Raw genomic sequence first — 17,887 nt, forward strand, 5'->3', positions numbered from 1 at the left:
TTTTACATATGTAGGTGCCCTTGTATTTTGGGGCATAGATATTTAGGATTGAGTTCATCTTGGTGGATTTTTCCTTTGATGGGGATAGTGTCCTTCCTTATCTTTTTTGATGACTTTTAGTTGAAAATTGATTTTATTTGATATTAGAATGGCTACTCAGCTTGCTTCTTCTGACCATTTGCTTGGAAAGTTGTTTTCCAGCCGTTCACTCTGAGGTAGTGTCTGTCTTTGTCTCTGAGATGTGTTTCCTGTAGGCAGCAGAATGCAGGGTCCTCGTTGAGTATCCAGTTTGTTAATCTATGTCTTTTTATTGGGGAGTTGAGGCCATTGATGTTGAGAGATATTAAGGAATAGTGATTATTGCTTCCCGTTATATTCATATTTGGATGTGAGGTTATGTTTGTGTGCTTTCATTCTCTTTGTTTTGTTGCCAAGACGATTAGTTTCTTGCTTCTTCTAGGGTATAGCTTGCCTCCTTATGTTGGGCTTTACCATTTACTATCCTTTGTAGTTCTGGATTTGTAGAAAGATATTGTGTAAATTTGGTTTTGTCATGGAATATCTTGGTTTCTCCATCTATGTTAATTGAGAGTTTTGCAGGATAGAGTAACCTGGGCTGGCATTTGTGTTCTCTTAGGGTCTGTATGACATCAGTCCAGGATCTTCTGGCCTTCATAGTTTCTGGAGAAAAGTCTGGTGTGATTCTGATAAGTCTGCCTTTATATGTTACTTGACCTTTTTCCCTTACTGCTTTTAATATTCTTTCTTTATTTTGTGCGTTTGGTGTTTTGACTATTATGTGACGGGCGGTGTTTCTTTTATGGTCTAATCTATTTGGAGTTCTGTAGGCTTCTTGTATGCCTATGGGTATCTCTTTTTTTAGGTTAGGGAAGTTTTCTTCTATGATTTTGTTGAAGATATTTACTGGTCCTTTGAGCTGGGAGTCTTCACTCTCTTCTATACCTATTATCCTTAGGTTTGATCTTCTCATTGAGTCCTGGATTTCCTGTATGTTTTGGAGCAGTAGCTTTTTCTGCTTTACATTATCTTTGACAGTTGAGTCAATGATTTCTATGGAATCTTCTGCAACTGAGATTCTCTCTTCCATCTCTTGTATTCTGTTGGTGAAGCTTTTATCTACAGCTCCTTGTCTCTTCTTCTGGTTTTCTATATCCAGGGTTGTTTCCATGTGTTCTTTCTTGATTGCTTCCATTTCCATTTTTAATTCCTTCAACTGTTTGGTTGTGTTTTCCTGGAATTCTTTCACGGATTTTTGTGACTCCTCTCTATGGGCTTCTACTTGTTTATTTATGTTTTCCTGGAATTCTTTCAGGCATTTTTGCGATTCCTCTCTGTAGGCTTCTACTTGTTTATTAATGTTTTCCTGTGTTTCTCTAAGGGAGTTCTTCACGTCTTTCTTGAAGTCCTCCAGCATCATGATCAAATATGATTTTAAAACTAGATCTTGCTTTTCTGGTGTGTTTGGACAATCCATGTTTGTTTTGGTGGGAGAATTGGGCTCCGATAATGCCATGTAGCCTTGGTTTCTGTTGCTTGGGTTCCTGCGCTTGCCTCTCGCCATCAGATTATCTCTAGTGTTACTTTGTTCTGCTATTTCTGACAGTGGCTAGACTGTCCTATAAGTCTGTGTGTCAGGAGTGCTGTAGACCTGTTTTACTGTTTTCTTTCAGCCAGTTATGGGGACAGAGTGTTCTGCTTTCATGCGTGTAGTTTTTCCTCTCTACAGGTCTTCAGCTGTTCCTGTCGGCCTGTGTTCCGATTTCACCAGGCAGCTTTCTTGTAGTAGAAAAGTTGGTCTTACCTTTGGTCCCGAGGTTCAAGTTCGCTCGAGGGGTGCTGCCCACGGGCTCTCTGCGGAGGCAGCAACCAGGAAGATGTGCTCAGCCCCTTCCGGGAGCTTCAGTGCACCAGGTTTCCAGATGGCCTTTGGTGTTTTCCTCTGGTGTCTGAGATGTGTGTGCAGAGAGCAGTCTCTACTGGTTTCCCAGGCTTGTCTGCCTCTCTGAAGGTTTAGCTCTCCCTCCCACGGGATTTGGGTGCAGAGAACTGTTTATCCGGTCTGTTTCCTTCAGGTTCCGGTGGTGTCTCAGGCAGGGGTCCTGCCGCTCCTGGACCCTCCCCCACGGGAGCCCAGAGGCCTTATACAGTTTCCTCTTGGGCCAGGGATGTGGGCAGGGGTGGGCAGTGTTGGTGGTCTCTTCCGCTCTGCAGCCTCAGGAGTGCCCACCTGACCAGGCGGTGAGGTCTTTCTCCCAAGGGGTCTGGGAGCAGAGAGCTGCTGCAGGCCGGGATCCGCGGGTGTGGGACTCCCGGTAAACACAGGACTTGCCCGGTCCTAGAGGAATTCGGCCTCTGTGTGTCCCGATTTCACCAGGCAGCTTTTTTATAGTAGAAAAGTTGGTCTTACCTGTGGTCCCGAGGTTCAAGTTCGCTCTCGGGGTGCTGCCCACGGGCTCTCTGCGGCGGCAGCAACCAGGAAGCCCGGGGGTTCCCTTTCTAAGTTTAATGGTTAGCTGAGAGCATCTGCCTTTGTATATGTCATGCTGTGGTAGAGACTTTCAGGAAACAGCTATATCATGCTCCTGTCAACATGCACTTCTTGGCATTTACAATTTTGACTGGGTTTGAAGACTGTATGTGAATGGCCTCTATCCCCAGATGCGGCAGTCTCTGGATGCACTTTCTTCCAGTCTCTGCTCCACCTTTTTCTCCATATTTACTCCTATTAATATTTTTGTTCTTTCTACTACAAAGGACTAAAACATCCACAATTTGGTCATCCTTCTTCTTGAGCTTAAAGTCTTCTGTGGATGATACCTTGGGTAATCTGAGCTTTTGGGCTAATATGCACTTAGGAGTGAGTGCATACCATGTATGTTTTTCTGTGATTGGGTTACGACACTTAGGATTATATTTTCTAATTAAAACCATTTACCTATGAATTTCAAGTGGTCATGCATTTTTAAAGCTGTGTAGCACTCCATTGTATAGTTGAACCACATTTCCTGTATTCATTCCTTTGTTGAGGTAAATCTGGGTTCTTTCTACCTTTTATTATAAATACGGCGGCTATGAATGTAGTGGAATATGTTACCATGTTTTATATTATAGCATCTTTTGGGTATATACCCAGTAGTGCTATTGCTGGTTCCTCATGTAGTACTTTGTCCAATTTTCTGAGAAGCCTCAAGACTGATTTCCACAGTGGTTGCACCAGCTTGAAGTCACAGCCAAAATAGAGGAGTGTTCCTCTTTCTCTACACCCTCATCAAAATCTATTGTCACCTGAGTTTTGATCTTAGCCATTATTACTGGTGTGAGGGAGAATCTCAGGTTAGTTGTGATTTACATTTCTTTGATGTCTAAGGATGTTGAACATTTATTTAGGTGCTTCTCAGATATTCTATATTCCTCAGTACAGAATTTTCTGTTTAGCTCTGTAAACCATTTTTAATAAGGATATTTGATTCTCTGCAGGCTATCTTCATGAGTTCTCTGTATATATTGGATATTAGCCCTCTATTTGGTGTATAAATGGTAAAGATCTTTTCTCAATCTGTTTGTTGCTATTTTGTCCTAATGAAGGTTTCCTTTTCCTTACACAAGTTTTGCAAATGTATGAAGTCGCATTTCTCAATTGATGATCTTAGAGCATAAACCATTATTTTTCTATTTAGGAAATCTTCCCCAGTACCCATGTATTCAAAGCTCTTCCCCACTCTATCTTCCATTAATTTGACTATATCTGGTTTTATGTGGAGGTTCTTGATCCACTTAGACTTAAGCTTTGTACAGGGCAATAAGAATTGATCAATTTACATTCTTCTACATGCTGACCACCAGTTAAACCAAAACCATTTGTCGAAAATCCTATCTTTTTTCCACTGTATGATTTTAGCAACTTTGTCAAAGATCAAGTGAACATAGGAATGTAAGTTTATACCTTGTTCAATTCTATTCCATTGGTCTACCCTCCTATCTCTGTACAAGTACCAAACAGGTTTTATCACTATTGGTCTATAATACACCCCATGTTCTGGGATGGTGATTTTTCCAAGAAGTTCTTTTACTGTTGTGTATAGTTTTAACTATCCTGTTTTTTTTCCAAATGTATTTGCAAATTGTTCTTTCAAATTCTATGAAGAATTGAGTAGTAGTAATTTTGATGGGGACTGCATTGAATATGTAGATTGTTTTTTACGTGATGGCCATTTTTACAATATTAATCCAGCCAATTCATGGGCATGGGTGGTAATTCCATCTTCTGAGATCTTCTTCAATTTCTTTCTTCAGAGACTAGAAATTCTTGTCATACAGATTTTTCACTTACTTGGTTAGAGTCCCACCAAGGTATTTTATATTATTTCTGACTATTTTAAAGAGGATCCTTTCCCTTATTTCTTTTTCAGCCTGTATATCTTTTTAGTAGAGGATGGCTACTGATTTGTTTGTTTTAATTTTATACCCAGCCATTTTGCTGAAGTTGTTTATCAGGCTTAGTTGTTTTCTTCTGGAAGCATTGGAGTCACTTAAGTATACTAATATGTGATCTACAAATAGTGATATTTTGTCTTCTTCTTCTCCAGTTTGTTTCCCTTTGACATCCTTCTGTTTCCTAATTACTCTGCTAGGGCTTCTAGTACTATATTGCATAGATAGAGAGTGGGCAGCCTTGTCTACTCCCTGATTTTAGTGGGATTGCTTCAAGTTTCTCTCCATTTAGTTTAATGTTGGCTATTGTTTGCTGTATGTTTCTGTTGCTATGCTATGTTTATATATGGGCCTTGCATTCCTGATCTTACCTAAACTTGTAAAATGAAGAAGTGTTTAATTTGTCAAATGATTGCTCAGCATCTAATGAGATGACAATGTAGTTTTTTTTCATTGAGTTTGTTTATATAGTGGATTACATTGATGGATTTCCATATATTGAACCATCCCTACATCACTGGGATGAAGCATACTTGATCATGATGAATGATTGTTTTGATGTATTCTTTGATTCAGTTTGTGAAAATTTTATTGAATATTTTTGCATCAATATTCATAAGGGAAATTGGTTTGATTTTTGTTCTTTATTGGGTCTTTGGGAAGATAAGGTATAAGTGTAATTGTGACTTCAGAAAATGAATTGCGTAGTGTCCCTTATGTTTTTCTTTCATGGAATAGATTGGGGAGTATTGGTATGAAGGTCTGATTGAATTCTCTACTAAACCCAATCTGGCCCTAGGCTCTTTTCAGTTGGGAGATTTTTAACAAGTGCTTCTATAACTTTGCTGCCTTTTATCTGTCTAGAAAATCATCTATTTCATTCAGATTTACCAATTTTGCTGAGTATAGGCATTTGTAGTATGATTTTTTTGAATTTATTCAGTTTTTGTTGTTATGTCTTCTTTTTCATTTCTGATTTTGTTATTTTGGCTACTCTTTCTGTACCTGCTAGTTAGTCTGGTTCGTCTGGGTTTATATATCTTGTTGATTTTCACAAAGAACCAGTTCTTCATTTTGTTGATTTTTGGTATACTTATCTTTGTTTCTATTTGGTTGATTTCAGTCCTGAGTTTGAATATTTCCTACCATCTAGTCCTGTTTGGTGAATTTTCTTCTATTTCTTCTAGAGATTACAGGTGTGCTGTCAAGTGGTAAGGGTATGCTTTCTGGAGTTTCTTCATGGAGGCATACAGAGCTATGGATTTTTCATCTTAGCACTGCTTTTATTTTGTAACATAAATTAGTGTATGTTGTAGTCACATTTTCATTAAATACTAAAAAGTCTTTAAATTCTTTATTTCTTCTTTGACCAAGTTATCATTGAGTAGAGAGTTCTTCAGCTTTCATGTGTACATGGCTTTCTGTTTTTGTTTTTGTCATTGTCATTGTTTTGTTTGTTTGTTTGATTGATTGATTTTTGTTATTGAAGACCAGCCTTAGCCTGTGGTCATCTGTTAGGATGCATGGGGTTATTTCATCTTCCTGTACATGTTGAGGCCTGGTTTTCAACAGATTATATGGTCAGTTCTGGAGAAGGTTTCCTGTGATGCTGAGAAGAAGGTATTTATTTTTTTGTTGTTGCTTTTGTTTTTTTGTTTGTTTGTTTGTTTGTTTTAGGATGAAATGTTCTACAGATATCTGTTAAGGCATTTGGTCCATAACTTCTGTTACTGTCTCTGTGTCTCTGTTTAATTTCTGTTTCCATGATCTTTCTATTAATGAGAGTGTGGTGTTGAAGTTTCCCACTATTATTGTCTGAAGTACAATGTGTGTGTTAAGCTTTAGTAAGGTTTCTTTTTGAATGTTGGTGCCCTTGCATTTGGAGCATAGAAAATCAAGATTGAGAGCTCATCTCGGTGGATTTTTCCTTTGATACATATGAAGTGTATTTCCTTATCTTTGTTGAAAACTTTTCATTGAAAGTTGATTTTATTTGATATTAAAATGGCTACTCCACCTTTTTTCTTGGGATCATTTGCTTGAAAAAATTATTTACTAGCCTTCTACTCTGGGATCATGTTTGTCTTTATCACTGAGGTGTGTTTCATGTACACAGAAAAATGTTGTGTCCCCTCTCCCTATGCAATCTGTTAGTCTATATCTTTTTTTATTAGGGAATTGATTCCATTGATGGTAATAGAGATTAAGTAATAGTGTGTCGGTGCCCCATGCCCGCACCTCCACGGTACGGAGAGTTGGTGAAAGCCTGCAGGATTAACCAGAGCCTAATCACACTTTTTAAAAACACAAAGACAAAATCTTTCTCCCAAAATACTGTGTTCCTTAGTCTGAAATCAGAAAAGCTTGTATCTTTCACTCTCTCCCAGAGTAATAATATAACCATAAAACACAAAGTCACACCCATCATGAAGATTAAAAACATTTTAAAAAAGAAAGTAAGGTAAACGATGAGTCTGATAGGCTTTTGTACTCTGTGATATCAGGAAATTAACCCAAAGTTCCTGTGGAGCCCATGTTAAGAGAATTTGAGCTTCCATTTTGGTAAATATCAAAAGTAACCACAATCTCTTGCTAGCTGGCATCAACGAGCCATATGGTCTTTAGCGGAGTAATTCATAAAACAAACCAAATACCTTCTATCAATTCTAATATCAATAAGCAACACATCAAACCAGGACTTTTGCCCACACTATCTCAATCTGTTAAGCTGTCTACCTGGAGCCACAGATTTTTCTTTACCCTTAATAACTTCTACAATATATGTCTGCATTCACTCTCCCCGGTGTTACAGACATTTATCACAACTCTCTACTTTTAGTTAGTGACCAATTTTTCCCTATCTAAGTTTCGAACCAAAGATGAAAATCACCACATGATTCACGTAATTTCTTTACTCTCCTTAAAACAAACTTAAACACTTTCTATCAATTCTAAAACCAATATACAACTTAAAGCTCAGGACTATAGCCCAAAATATATCTATCTGTTAGGCTCTCTACCCGGAGCCACAGATTTTTCTTTAACCTTAATAACTTCTACAATATATGCCTGCATTCACTCTCCCTGGTGTTACAGACATTCATCACAACTCTCTGCTTGGAGGTAGTGACTAATTTTTTTCTAAGTTGCGAACCATGAATGAAAATTCCCACCTGATTCAGGTAATCACTTTACTCTGTTCTTCCTAAAAACAAACTTAATCACCTTTTAATAATACCTGTAATAAAGAAGTAGATTCTCTAACTAGGATTTCAAACCAAAATTCCCGTGGAGTCCACGTGAAAAATAATATGAGTATCTTGAAAGATTTTCTAAACAACTTTCTTTAAAAAGCAGCTTTAATCTCTTAACTCTCTGAGCTGTCATTACTTATCACACAGCAGGGAATGGACAGCCTGTCTGCCCAGGCTGCTTCCCCAGTTTCTTTGTCTGAATTCCTGCTCTTAAGATATCACATGACAACGTGGCACCAGCCTCCTCTTACTTAGAAAATAAAAAAATTTTCTCGACTCTTAGGATTAATAGTAGATTCTTGCCCATCACCTTGTTTCGCCATCTGTTGTTGTAAAAATATAAAAATAAAAAAGTAAAGTGTCCCCGCCAGTGGGGACCCAGTTATTCAGGGTCCCGAAGAAGCTTTCTACCTGTGGGCCAAATGAGGGTGAAGAGAAGAAGGAGACCAAGCAAAGTTCTGTTGTCAAGGTCTCGTTTATTGAGAGAAATGTACAGCATTTAAAGCTCTGAGGCAGGAATAGAATCAGGAACTGAAACTTAGGGTGGGGGAGTTTGGGAAGTGCCCAAGGATATCAGGTGAATCACTACACTGCAAGATATCCTCCTATAACAAAGAGGCAACAGTCTTCCGGGGACATGTTCTTTGAAAAGGTTGAACCCTTCTCAGGAATCTGCTCAGGGACATCTGGTGTTTTGCTCAGGCTGAAACATCCTGAAATTGTTCCCAGGGTCTTCCTGGGAGAGGCTCTTTGAGGAGTATGTGTGGCCAAGAGTCACGTAGCCACTTTGAACTAAACAGTCATAAAACGGCCAGGCCCAAGTCCAATAAGGCTCACTACAGTAAAGTTGTCTTTTACCCCTCTAGCTCTGGCACCGTAGTGTCACATGATATCTGCTAGATATCTTGGCAGAAACATATCCTAGCCGCACACTTTCCTACACTCAAACCCTCACATAAAAGAACACACAACACAATAATCTTGGACCCAATTGGTAAGATATAATTGCCCACTTAAACATACAGAGTCCAGTACCATCCATCCCTTAGGAACATTGATAGCAACCTGTAAATACACAGAGTAGAATCTTAACATCACCTTCCCTGGCTTCTCCCCCTCTCCTCTCCTCTTTTTTTTTGGGGGGTGCAGGGATCATTTTCTTGAAAAAATATTTTCTCTCCTTCTACTCTGGGGTAGTGTTTGTCTTTATCACTGAGGTGTGTTTCATTTACACAGAAAAATGTTGGGTTCCCTTTCCCTATCCAGTCTGTTAGTCTATATCTTTTTTTTTTTTTTTTTAAATTGGGGAATTGATTCCATTGATGGTAATAGAGATTAAGTAATAGTGATTACTGTTCTCTGTTATTTTGTTATTAGAGGTAGAAATATGTTTGTGTGGCTTTCTTCTTTTTGGTTTGTTGCAAAAAGATAAATTTCTTGCTTTTTGTAGCTTGTAGTTCCCCCTCCTTGTTTTGGAGATTTTCATCTGTTATCCTTTGTAGGAATGGATTTTTAGAAATTTATTGTGTCAATTTGGTTTTGTCATGGAGTATATTGCTTTCTCCACCTATGATAATTGAGAATTTGCTCGATATAGTAGCCTTGTGTTCTCTTAGGGTCTGTATGACATCTGTGCAGGAACTTCTTGTTTTCATAGTCTCTGCTGAGAAGTCTGGTGTAATTCTGATAGGTCTGTGTTGATATGTTACTTGACCTTTTTCCTTTACTGCTTTTAATATTCGGTTTGTTTTCTTTGTGCATTTAGTGCTTTGACTATTATGCAGAAGAATTTCTTTTCTGGCCCGATCTATTTGTAGTTCTTTAGGCTTCTTGTGTCTTTATGGGCATCTCTTTATTTAGCTTAGGGAAATTTTCTTCTGTAATTTTGTTGAAGATATTTACTGGGTCTTTAAATTGAGAGTCCTTGCTCTATTCTTTTCTTGTTGTGATAAAACACTATAACCAAATCAACTCAGAATAGGTAGCTCACTTGTCTTCACAGTTCCAGATGGATGTGTTGCATTGTGAAGGGAAGACATGGCAGTAAGTAGAAGATTAGTTGGGAGTAGCAGGATGTTAAGAGCTCACTTTTCAAATGTAAGCCTGAAACAGAAATAAGACTGAAAGTAATTGAGCATTTTTAATCTCATACTCAGTCCTAGTGGTGTACCTCGTCTAGCAAGTCTATACCACCTAAACCTCATAACATGAAAATCACTTATGAGGAAATATTTAATTTCCAGAAATTATAGGGTATGTATCATTCAAACAACTACACATTTTTTTGTTTGTTTCTTAAACTAGTTAGCCTCATTTTTAAGACCAAAAACCAACAAAATAAAGCTAAGTTCTTTCAAAATTTACAGAGATAGCATAATCAATAAATTATCAACTGTTAAGTTATACAATAACATCCACCTACAAATGCTCTGAGTGGCACAAAGAAGCCTCCAGTCATTTTTTTCAACCTGAAATAAATCCAAATATTTCCCTAATTACCTCATTATGACTCTTTTTTGCCTGAGTCATTTTATCCTTTAGTAACATTGCATTCCATGAGCAAGGTCTGAGAAGTAAACATACAGAGGTGAGAACAGAAATTAAGAGTAGAAAGTAGCATTTTTTCACACAATATTCTTGTTTTGTTTTATTTCAAGACAAGGTTTCTCTGTGTAGTCCTGGCAGTCCTCGAACTCACAGTGTAGTCCAGGCTAGGATTGATGTCAGAGATTCACCTTTTTCTGACTCCCAAGTGCTATCATTAAAAGAAAGTGCTGCCACAGCCTTGCTTTCCATAAAAGTTTTTAAAATATTTACAGTTATTTGGATGTTGAGTGTTTATATAACTGCATGTATACATAAGTGCTTATGCCTATGCCTATTCAACCATGCAATGGCCAGAGGGGTTGACAGGTGTCTTCCCCACCGAATATTCCTTTTGAAGCAGAACACTTCCATAAACCTGGGACTCAAATTTCTTCAAACATTATGGAAATCAGAAAGCTCTACCAATTCTCTTTTCTCTGTTTTCCTAGAAACAAAGGTTTTATGTATGTGTTGGTTCCCTGGCATGTTATATGAACCCTGGAATCAAAATATCAAATGTTGTGCAATACATTCTCTTACTTTCTGAGTTTCCTTTAGACCCTCAGCAAGATTTTATATAAAATATCATAAGGTAATGATCAATAGGACCTCATTTTCAACAGGTCTATTATGAAAACCCAGATCCTGTCTTACCCCTTGTTTTTGTATCATAATACTGGGTTCACCTGGAAGACAAGACTAAGAACAATGCCCGCTTGGTTTTTTCCTAATAGAAGTATGCTGGAGAAATTCCTTTTAAACTTCACCATGATTTTTCTTGTTTCATCTTTGAGAAAATAACTGACTCCTGTGATCTTTTGGAACCTAGAATCCATTTTGGTCTTTATAATGCAATGAACATCTAATATTGAAATTAATTTTAGTTTCTAATCATTGTATAATATTTTTCAAAAAGGTAAACATTTGAAAAACTTCAAGCCTCTTAAAATTTGAATCCATTCCTATTATAATCATAGGCTGGACACTTCTATTGAAAGATCAAGAGTATAAGGAATAAGAAGTTTCTTGAGAATTTAGAAAGGCATATTGGAAATCTATGTATCTTGAACTACTTTCTCTGACTGTTCGCTCAATCACAAAATAGAAATAAATATTCCTGGTTTTCCTAGGGGAAATCACCTGACAAAAACATGGTACAATATCAAGATGGAAAAAGGACAGTCCCATTTAAAATTATTGTCTCTTATTTTTCCTTAGACTGCTTCTAAGAAAGGCCTTAGATCTATTAAAAGAAATAAATGAGAGAACCTCCAGGAGATGAAAATTATACAAATCACTCTGATTTGGTGTTACTTTCTGTTGTTATAATAAAATAATCTAGAAACAGCTAAAGAGAAATAATTTAGTTCAGCTCATAGTTCATGGATATAGTACATCATAACAGAGAATCACACTAGTTAGTACCTTGTGAGAGATGTTCACTTCATATCCACAGTCAGTATCCAGAAAAATAAATGAAGGCAATATAGTGTGCAACTGGTTTTGTTTTGTTTTGTTTTTAACTGGCCAGAGCCTTTTGCACAGAGAATGGTCCCACCTACAATTAACACAGACCTTACATCAACTAATGTGATCAAGATGATCCCTCACATGCATATCTCCAATATTTTAGATTCTATCATATATAGAATTAACATTAACCATCACACATATACACACATACCATTACCAACAATGCTACTACCATCACTACTATAACCATCTATCCCTGCTACTATGTTTCTTTAGAAACAAAAGCATAATTAACTGTTATTTTTTTCCATTATACTCTCTCTCTCTCTCTCTCTCTCTCTCTCTCTCTCTCTCTCATATATATATATATGCCTTACCACTCAACATGAAAGACTAGAATACAGAAGTTAGTGTGGAAGGAAACAAATTTATTTGAAGTTGTCTCAAAACTTTAGGTTTTTATCCCCAAAGGACTCAGGACATCTTCTCTGAAAACAAAAATGGGAGGTGGAAAAGGGCAGACAGTAAATGGGTAGCATGTCTGGGTGCATGATGAGGTGTTCATCTAGAGATATGACTTAGTCTGTCTTCACTGGTGGTATTCTGTATGTGTAATCCCGAGATCTGCTATGATAGGCGAAATTTCAGTTTCTAGAGAATAAGTTTATTAAAGATTTCAAAAATAAAAAACAAAGAAGGAGTAGTAGATAGATTGAAGCAACATATAGTAATATATCACCAAGTTAGGTGTTTACAGTATGCATAAGATATATGTGAAGTAGACCAACTCCAAATTCACTTGGGTATCTTCAAATCTAGGTCCTGAAAACATTTAGCAAAAGCAGAAATTGAGTCAGAAGTTAAGCAGTCAGCTGGAGATCCTAATTAAGTTTTCCCTCTGGATGAGCTTTTCATTTCCTATTCTGGAAGGCATGTTTTAATATCATTGACTAAATAATGATATCTATTCCAAATAGTTTATATTCTAGAATTTCTCAAGGACATAAGGTCTTTGCTCACTTTTTGCTGTTTTCCTTTCCCCTTGGCAGACATAGGAGGTATCTTGTCCCAGAAAAAGGAATTTTGGAAAACATGAAAAACAGTTGTGGAACCGAAGGAAAATTCCACAAGCTACACCCCTCCCCTATGAAAAATTCCCTTGCTATGAAATTCCACCAATTATACTTCCCCCAACCATTTGTGGTTTTATGACCTAGTTATACACTGTCCTCCTGGTTGTATGACCAGCAAGTAGTATTCACATTACCAGCAAGACCTGCAGGGATATTCCACCGCCCAAAAACACAGCATTGCTTCAGGCACCAAGGACAATGTGACCATGGTTCCAACCAATCCTTGTGTGCCTCAATGTACCCATCCTCATTCCTGTGGCTTTTGCGATTCTTGTGCTTGAAAGTAGCATGTATCTTTAGAATGGGGTTCTTTGCCTTCTTCACCCACTTGAAGGCTGAGGAACCCTGATACACTGGAATTAATAAACTTCTTGCTCATTGAATTGACTCTCAGCTCTGGTGCTCTTTTTGGATGAGCGGATCTTTGGTGGTGGTCCTTCGGGTCCAACATTGTCACCCTTTAATCTGATGCAGAAGTGTCCTCTGCCCCCCAAATTCCAACGTTAGTAACTTAAACATCACCCAATTTCCCAATTTGTATATTATAGGTGAAAACCATGCAATGAACTTCAATTTCCTGCTTCTAGTCAATTCAAACCATAACTGGGATGTCAAGGCTTAAAATCTCAGCTTAAATGGTTCTTAAAGTTTAGGATACTCTTTTATTTTGACAGTTAAAGAGATACACTAGTGAAGCACTGAGAAAGGATTTAATTGATGTGCACTAGGAAGAGGAGCAAATAAATGAGCGCAGAGACCCAAGCTCATTTAGGATGCATGGATATGGGTTTTATGATGAAGTAAAGAAGTAATAAGAGTCTGGTATGGTATGTCAAAAGGTATAGTAATTGAACATTTCAGATGAAAAGTGTTATGACTGAAACTTGCCTCCATTATTGTTGTACAGGCAATCTAAAAAAGCTGTTAATTTCATTGTTACTCAAGAGAACCAGCCTTGTTACTATAATAAGATTACTAATGAAGGATGGAACGATGCCTCAGTTTTTAAAGTAAGAATGAAGATGTGAGTTTGTATGCCTAGCATGTTTGTAAATGCTGGGCATAATAATGTTATTTGAATACAGAACTGATAAAGACAGAAGAAAACCTGTGGCATCTTGTAAACCTGTGTAGTCAAACAGATAATATCAGCAAGTTTCCACAAGAAACCTTGTCACAAAGTAAGGTATACAGAGCAAAGATACATGAAGTCAACTTGTGACCTCCATTGTACATGCACACATGCATGGCCAAACACACATACACATGAGAGAGGAATTACTCATAGTCATTTCAGGCTTGAGACAGTAACATTGTCGTTATACCCTCAAGCTTTGAATTAGGATAAACTAAATGTGTGGGAACTTAAAGCTAAGGAAAAATATCTCTTCTGAAAAAAAATTATGGAAAAAAGTAAGAGAAAAGGAAGTTGTGAGTAGGCAAGAGACATTTTCATATGAACCCTAGTTTTCTGATTCACAGTTATGCAGAAGCAGTATAAAGCTGAAGACTTGAAATAGCCTTTTGCCTGCATCCTGATACACTATCACATCATGTAAGAAATTCCAAAAATAAGATGAAACTGTTCACTATATCATCATCAGTGGCTACTTCTAACCATTAGATCAAAATGACTGTTATTAACTCTGTTTAGTGATATATTTATTTTTGTCCTTAAGCTGACCATTAACCACAAAGTCTTTCATTTGTATTAGCAAAAACAATCAAACAAAAATGATATTGGAAAAACTAAATCACAAAGCCTCTAGCTCTGCCTTTTTCTGTCTTTTAGACACGTCCCCACACATGTGCCATCTTCCTCCATGGAAAGAAAATTGATAAAGCAGTCTGCAGCCCTGCAGCCTTTCTTTGCCTCTGAGCATAAAGGACCATAGTTCATACTGAAGTCTAAAAGCTTTTGAGGGGATTGAAGTGGTAGAAAATGGGTAGTTTATGGGGACCCTAAGGGTTTTTCTCCAGCTTTCCACCCACAGCCTCAAGGACAAGAATAGGCCAAGTACCAGCTTGCTGCCTCAGGTCAAGGCTAGGTCAAGTTCCATTCTCCACCCACAGTTCTTGGGAGGAGCAGGGGCATTCTTGAAAATCCACAGAATGTACTGATGGACAGTCACTTGACTATCTTGTCCCAGACAGAGCTAGAAGGCATGTCATATCAGTTTAAACTGTAAACTTGATGATGTAACCAGTATCTCTAAAAGTTTAAAAACTGTTTGCTATAGCCATTAAGGGGGATGGGAGGGTTGGTGGGGGTGGGTGGGGTGATGGGGGTTGGGAGGGTGGGGGGTGTAGGAGACTCCTGTAGTTAAAACTCACTTTGAGCCTTACAAGCAAGCCAGCTCAGTCAGTGAACAAGTTCTCCAGGGCAGGAATGAGGAATGAAAAGGAAAAAAAAAAAAAAAAAAAAAAGACAGAGTAAATTATAATAACATGACTCAGGCCCGTTCTGAGGCTGAAGCAGATGTTTCATTTTCCAATCTGCTTTTATACCACTCTAATTACAAGCAGAGTGATAAGATCAGTTCTGAGTTGAGAAACAAGTAAAGTGATAATCAAATTTCTGTAAACAGCTTTCTGGGGCTGGTCAGGATGACCAATACAAAAGAACTCCCACACAAGCTTCTGCTGAGCCAGCTCTGAGATTTGCATTAACTCAAATACAAATGTTCTTAATCAAGGCCCATTTACTGAGCCCCAGCCCAAAGCCAGATTCCTGCTGTGGGCTTCTTTCTTTTGTCCTGATAATATCAAATTCCTGCCAAGTGTCTAGAACCCAGTAGGTGACCCCAAATGGCTCTCTACATACCTTGCACCTCTGAGCAAGGCAAAGGCAACTTTGATTTCCAAATTTAATCTTATGAAGGTCATCTAACTTCTAACTTCTGGCATTGGGAGGAGCTTACCCTACCCCTGAAAATCTATAAAAATAAGAATTTTCCATTGTTCTATTGATCCTGTAAGACTCTCAGAGAGAATCTTCCCTCAGGAGGGAGATCCTCGAGCCCAATGACCAGTCCGAGTCCATAGGCTGCAATCTGCAAGAGGATTTACTTTGGGGTACACAGGTACCTGTGGGCGTCCCAGTCAGCTCGTGAGGACTGGCGCGCCTAGCAGAACCAGGGTTTTTATAGGGTATTGGGGAGCAGAAGCAGGCTTACAGAAGCAGATGCATGGTTGGTGGATTCAAGTGAGGCGCGGATGTATGGTTACACCCAATTGGCTATTCAAATGAGGTTGTCACACAGCAAGAGAATACGAGTAGGTTGGGGCGTCTGGAATGTCAGGGGCTAGAGGCTTATCTCTTGTTAGGTGGCCCATAAAGCAATATCAATAATTTAGACTGGTTTCTGTATTTTGTTTTCTTTTATGGTCTGTTTCGTCTAAATGATGGGTCAGCTTGTCCCACAAAGCTTGGACACATCTGAACTTTCTCAGGCTTATTTTAGTTCTGAGTCTGTGTATCTAAAAACTTATTTTTTACTTCTATAGTTGAGGGCCTTGGGCTTGTACAATTCCCTTTTTGGGAGGGGGTCTTTCAAACCAAAAGTTCCAGCTTCCTTCAAGACTCCAGTGTACTGTCTACACTTGAATGTGTTATTGCTTCAGTACCTTATCACGTCTGCCTGTGATCCTGCCCCTGCAGCACCCTAATGTTCATTAACATTGGGGATTCATTATGGTTGTCTCTTGCTGTGAACCTATAGCTGTCTTAGGGAAAACTGGGCTAGAAGGCAATTTTTTGTCAGCTTCTTTTCTGTTGACCTATTATTATGTTTAGTTATTGTCATTGGTTTTTCCATAATTGTTCTCATTGACCTATGGTAGTAGAAAATGTTTATGATTGTGGTAGATTCTGGGAAGGAGGCTTTGTTCTCTTCTATAATTCCACTTTTATTAAAAAATACATTCAGTACTATAAGCTGATGATTCTAAGTTATAGATGGGCACAATTTACAACTGGTGAAATCCTGTTTAATGTTTACACAGTGATCGTCTATTAATATTCTTAGTAGAAATCTTCCATAAAAGATATTCCATAAAATCCCCAAGACTGGAAGGAGAATCAAAGAGTACTTTAACCACATTTGAGACTGCCAGCTTTGAAGAGCCCTCATCAAAGACAGGGACTCTGCATAAACAAAGAATAATTTAGTCAATAATGCAAAAATACTTGACATAGATTATCATTTTGTAAGGTTAGCAGTCAAATCATAAATAATGACCAGATTTCCTCTTGTCTCAATCACTTAGGAAAGTAAGCTCAGTAGGTGTGCCAAGGCACCCTACATTTAATCCAGGAATATGTAGAGCAGAATCTCATCTCGTTTAAATCCCTTTGTTTGTGACTTCCAATTAAGGTGAATAACTAGAAAGTTGGCATGTGTGAAAAAGGAGGGGAGGGTTATTTCATTATGTTTTCATTTTTTCCCCATGTTTTGTGGCATCTGGCCATAGAGTAAAAGAGTTGTTTACTAAAGCAGCATAAATATTAGTGAGCAGCTGCCAAAGAGCCATAGCTTCTTATAACTTTTGACTTCTATTGAGATTGAGTCATTACCTCTCATCATGTTGCAGAATACAAACCATCTAATAACTAGTGTTCCCAACAGATTAGTTGTCTAGTAGTCAATGTGTAGAAAAATAACCTCCACTCATTTTCAGATATTGAAAATATTGTTTTTACTCATCCATAAAACATATGTTTCTGAACAGTATCCCAGAGTTATCCTTTGCATAGTGTAAGAAAAATATCCTGAAGAATTGTTATTGACTCTTAAATCAATATAGCTGACAAGATGTCAGAGTACAGCAATAATAAGGCAGGGAAAAAAAGAGAAGAGGGTGATGATAGTTTGAGGACAGAGAGATAAAGAATTGACACAAAGCAAGGAAGTCGAAGAGCATGTCCAACAAATCTGTACTTGTATCAATGCTTATATAAAAGAATACTATACAGGAGAATCATGTATA

The sequence above is a fragment of the Rattus rattus genome, chromosome 10 (assembly GCF_011064425.1).
Source record: "Rattus rattus isolate New Zealand chromosome 10, Rrattus_CSIRO_v1, whole genome shotgun sequence".
In the NCBI taxonomy this organism is placed as follows: domain Eukaryota; kingdom Metazoa; phylum Chordata; class Mammalia; order Rodentia; family Muridae; genus Rattus; species Rattus rattus.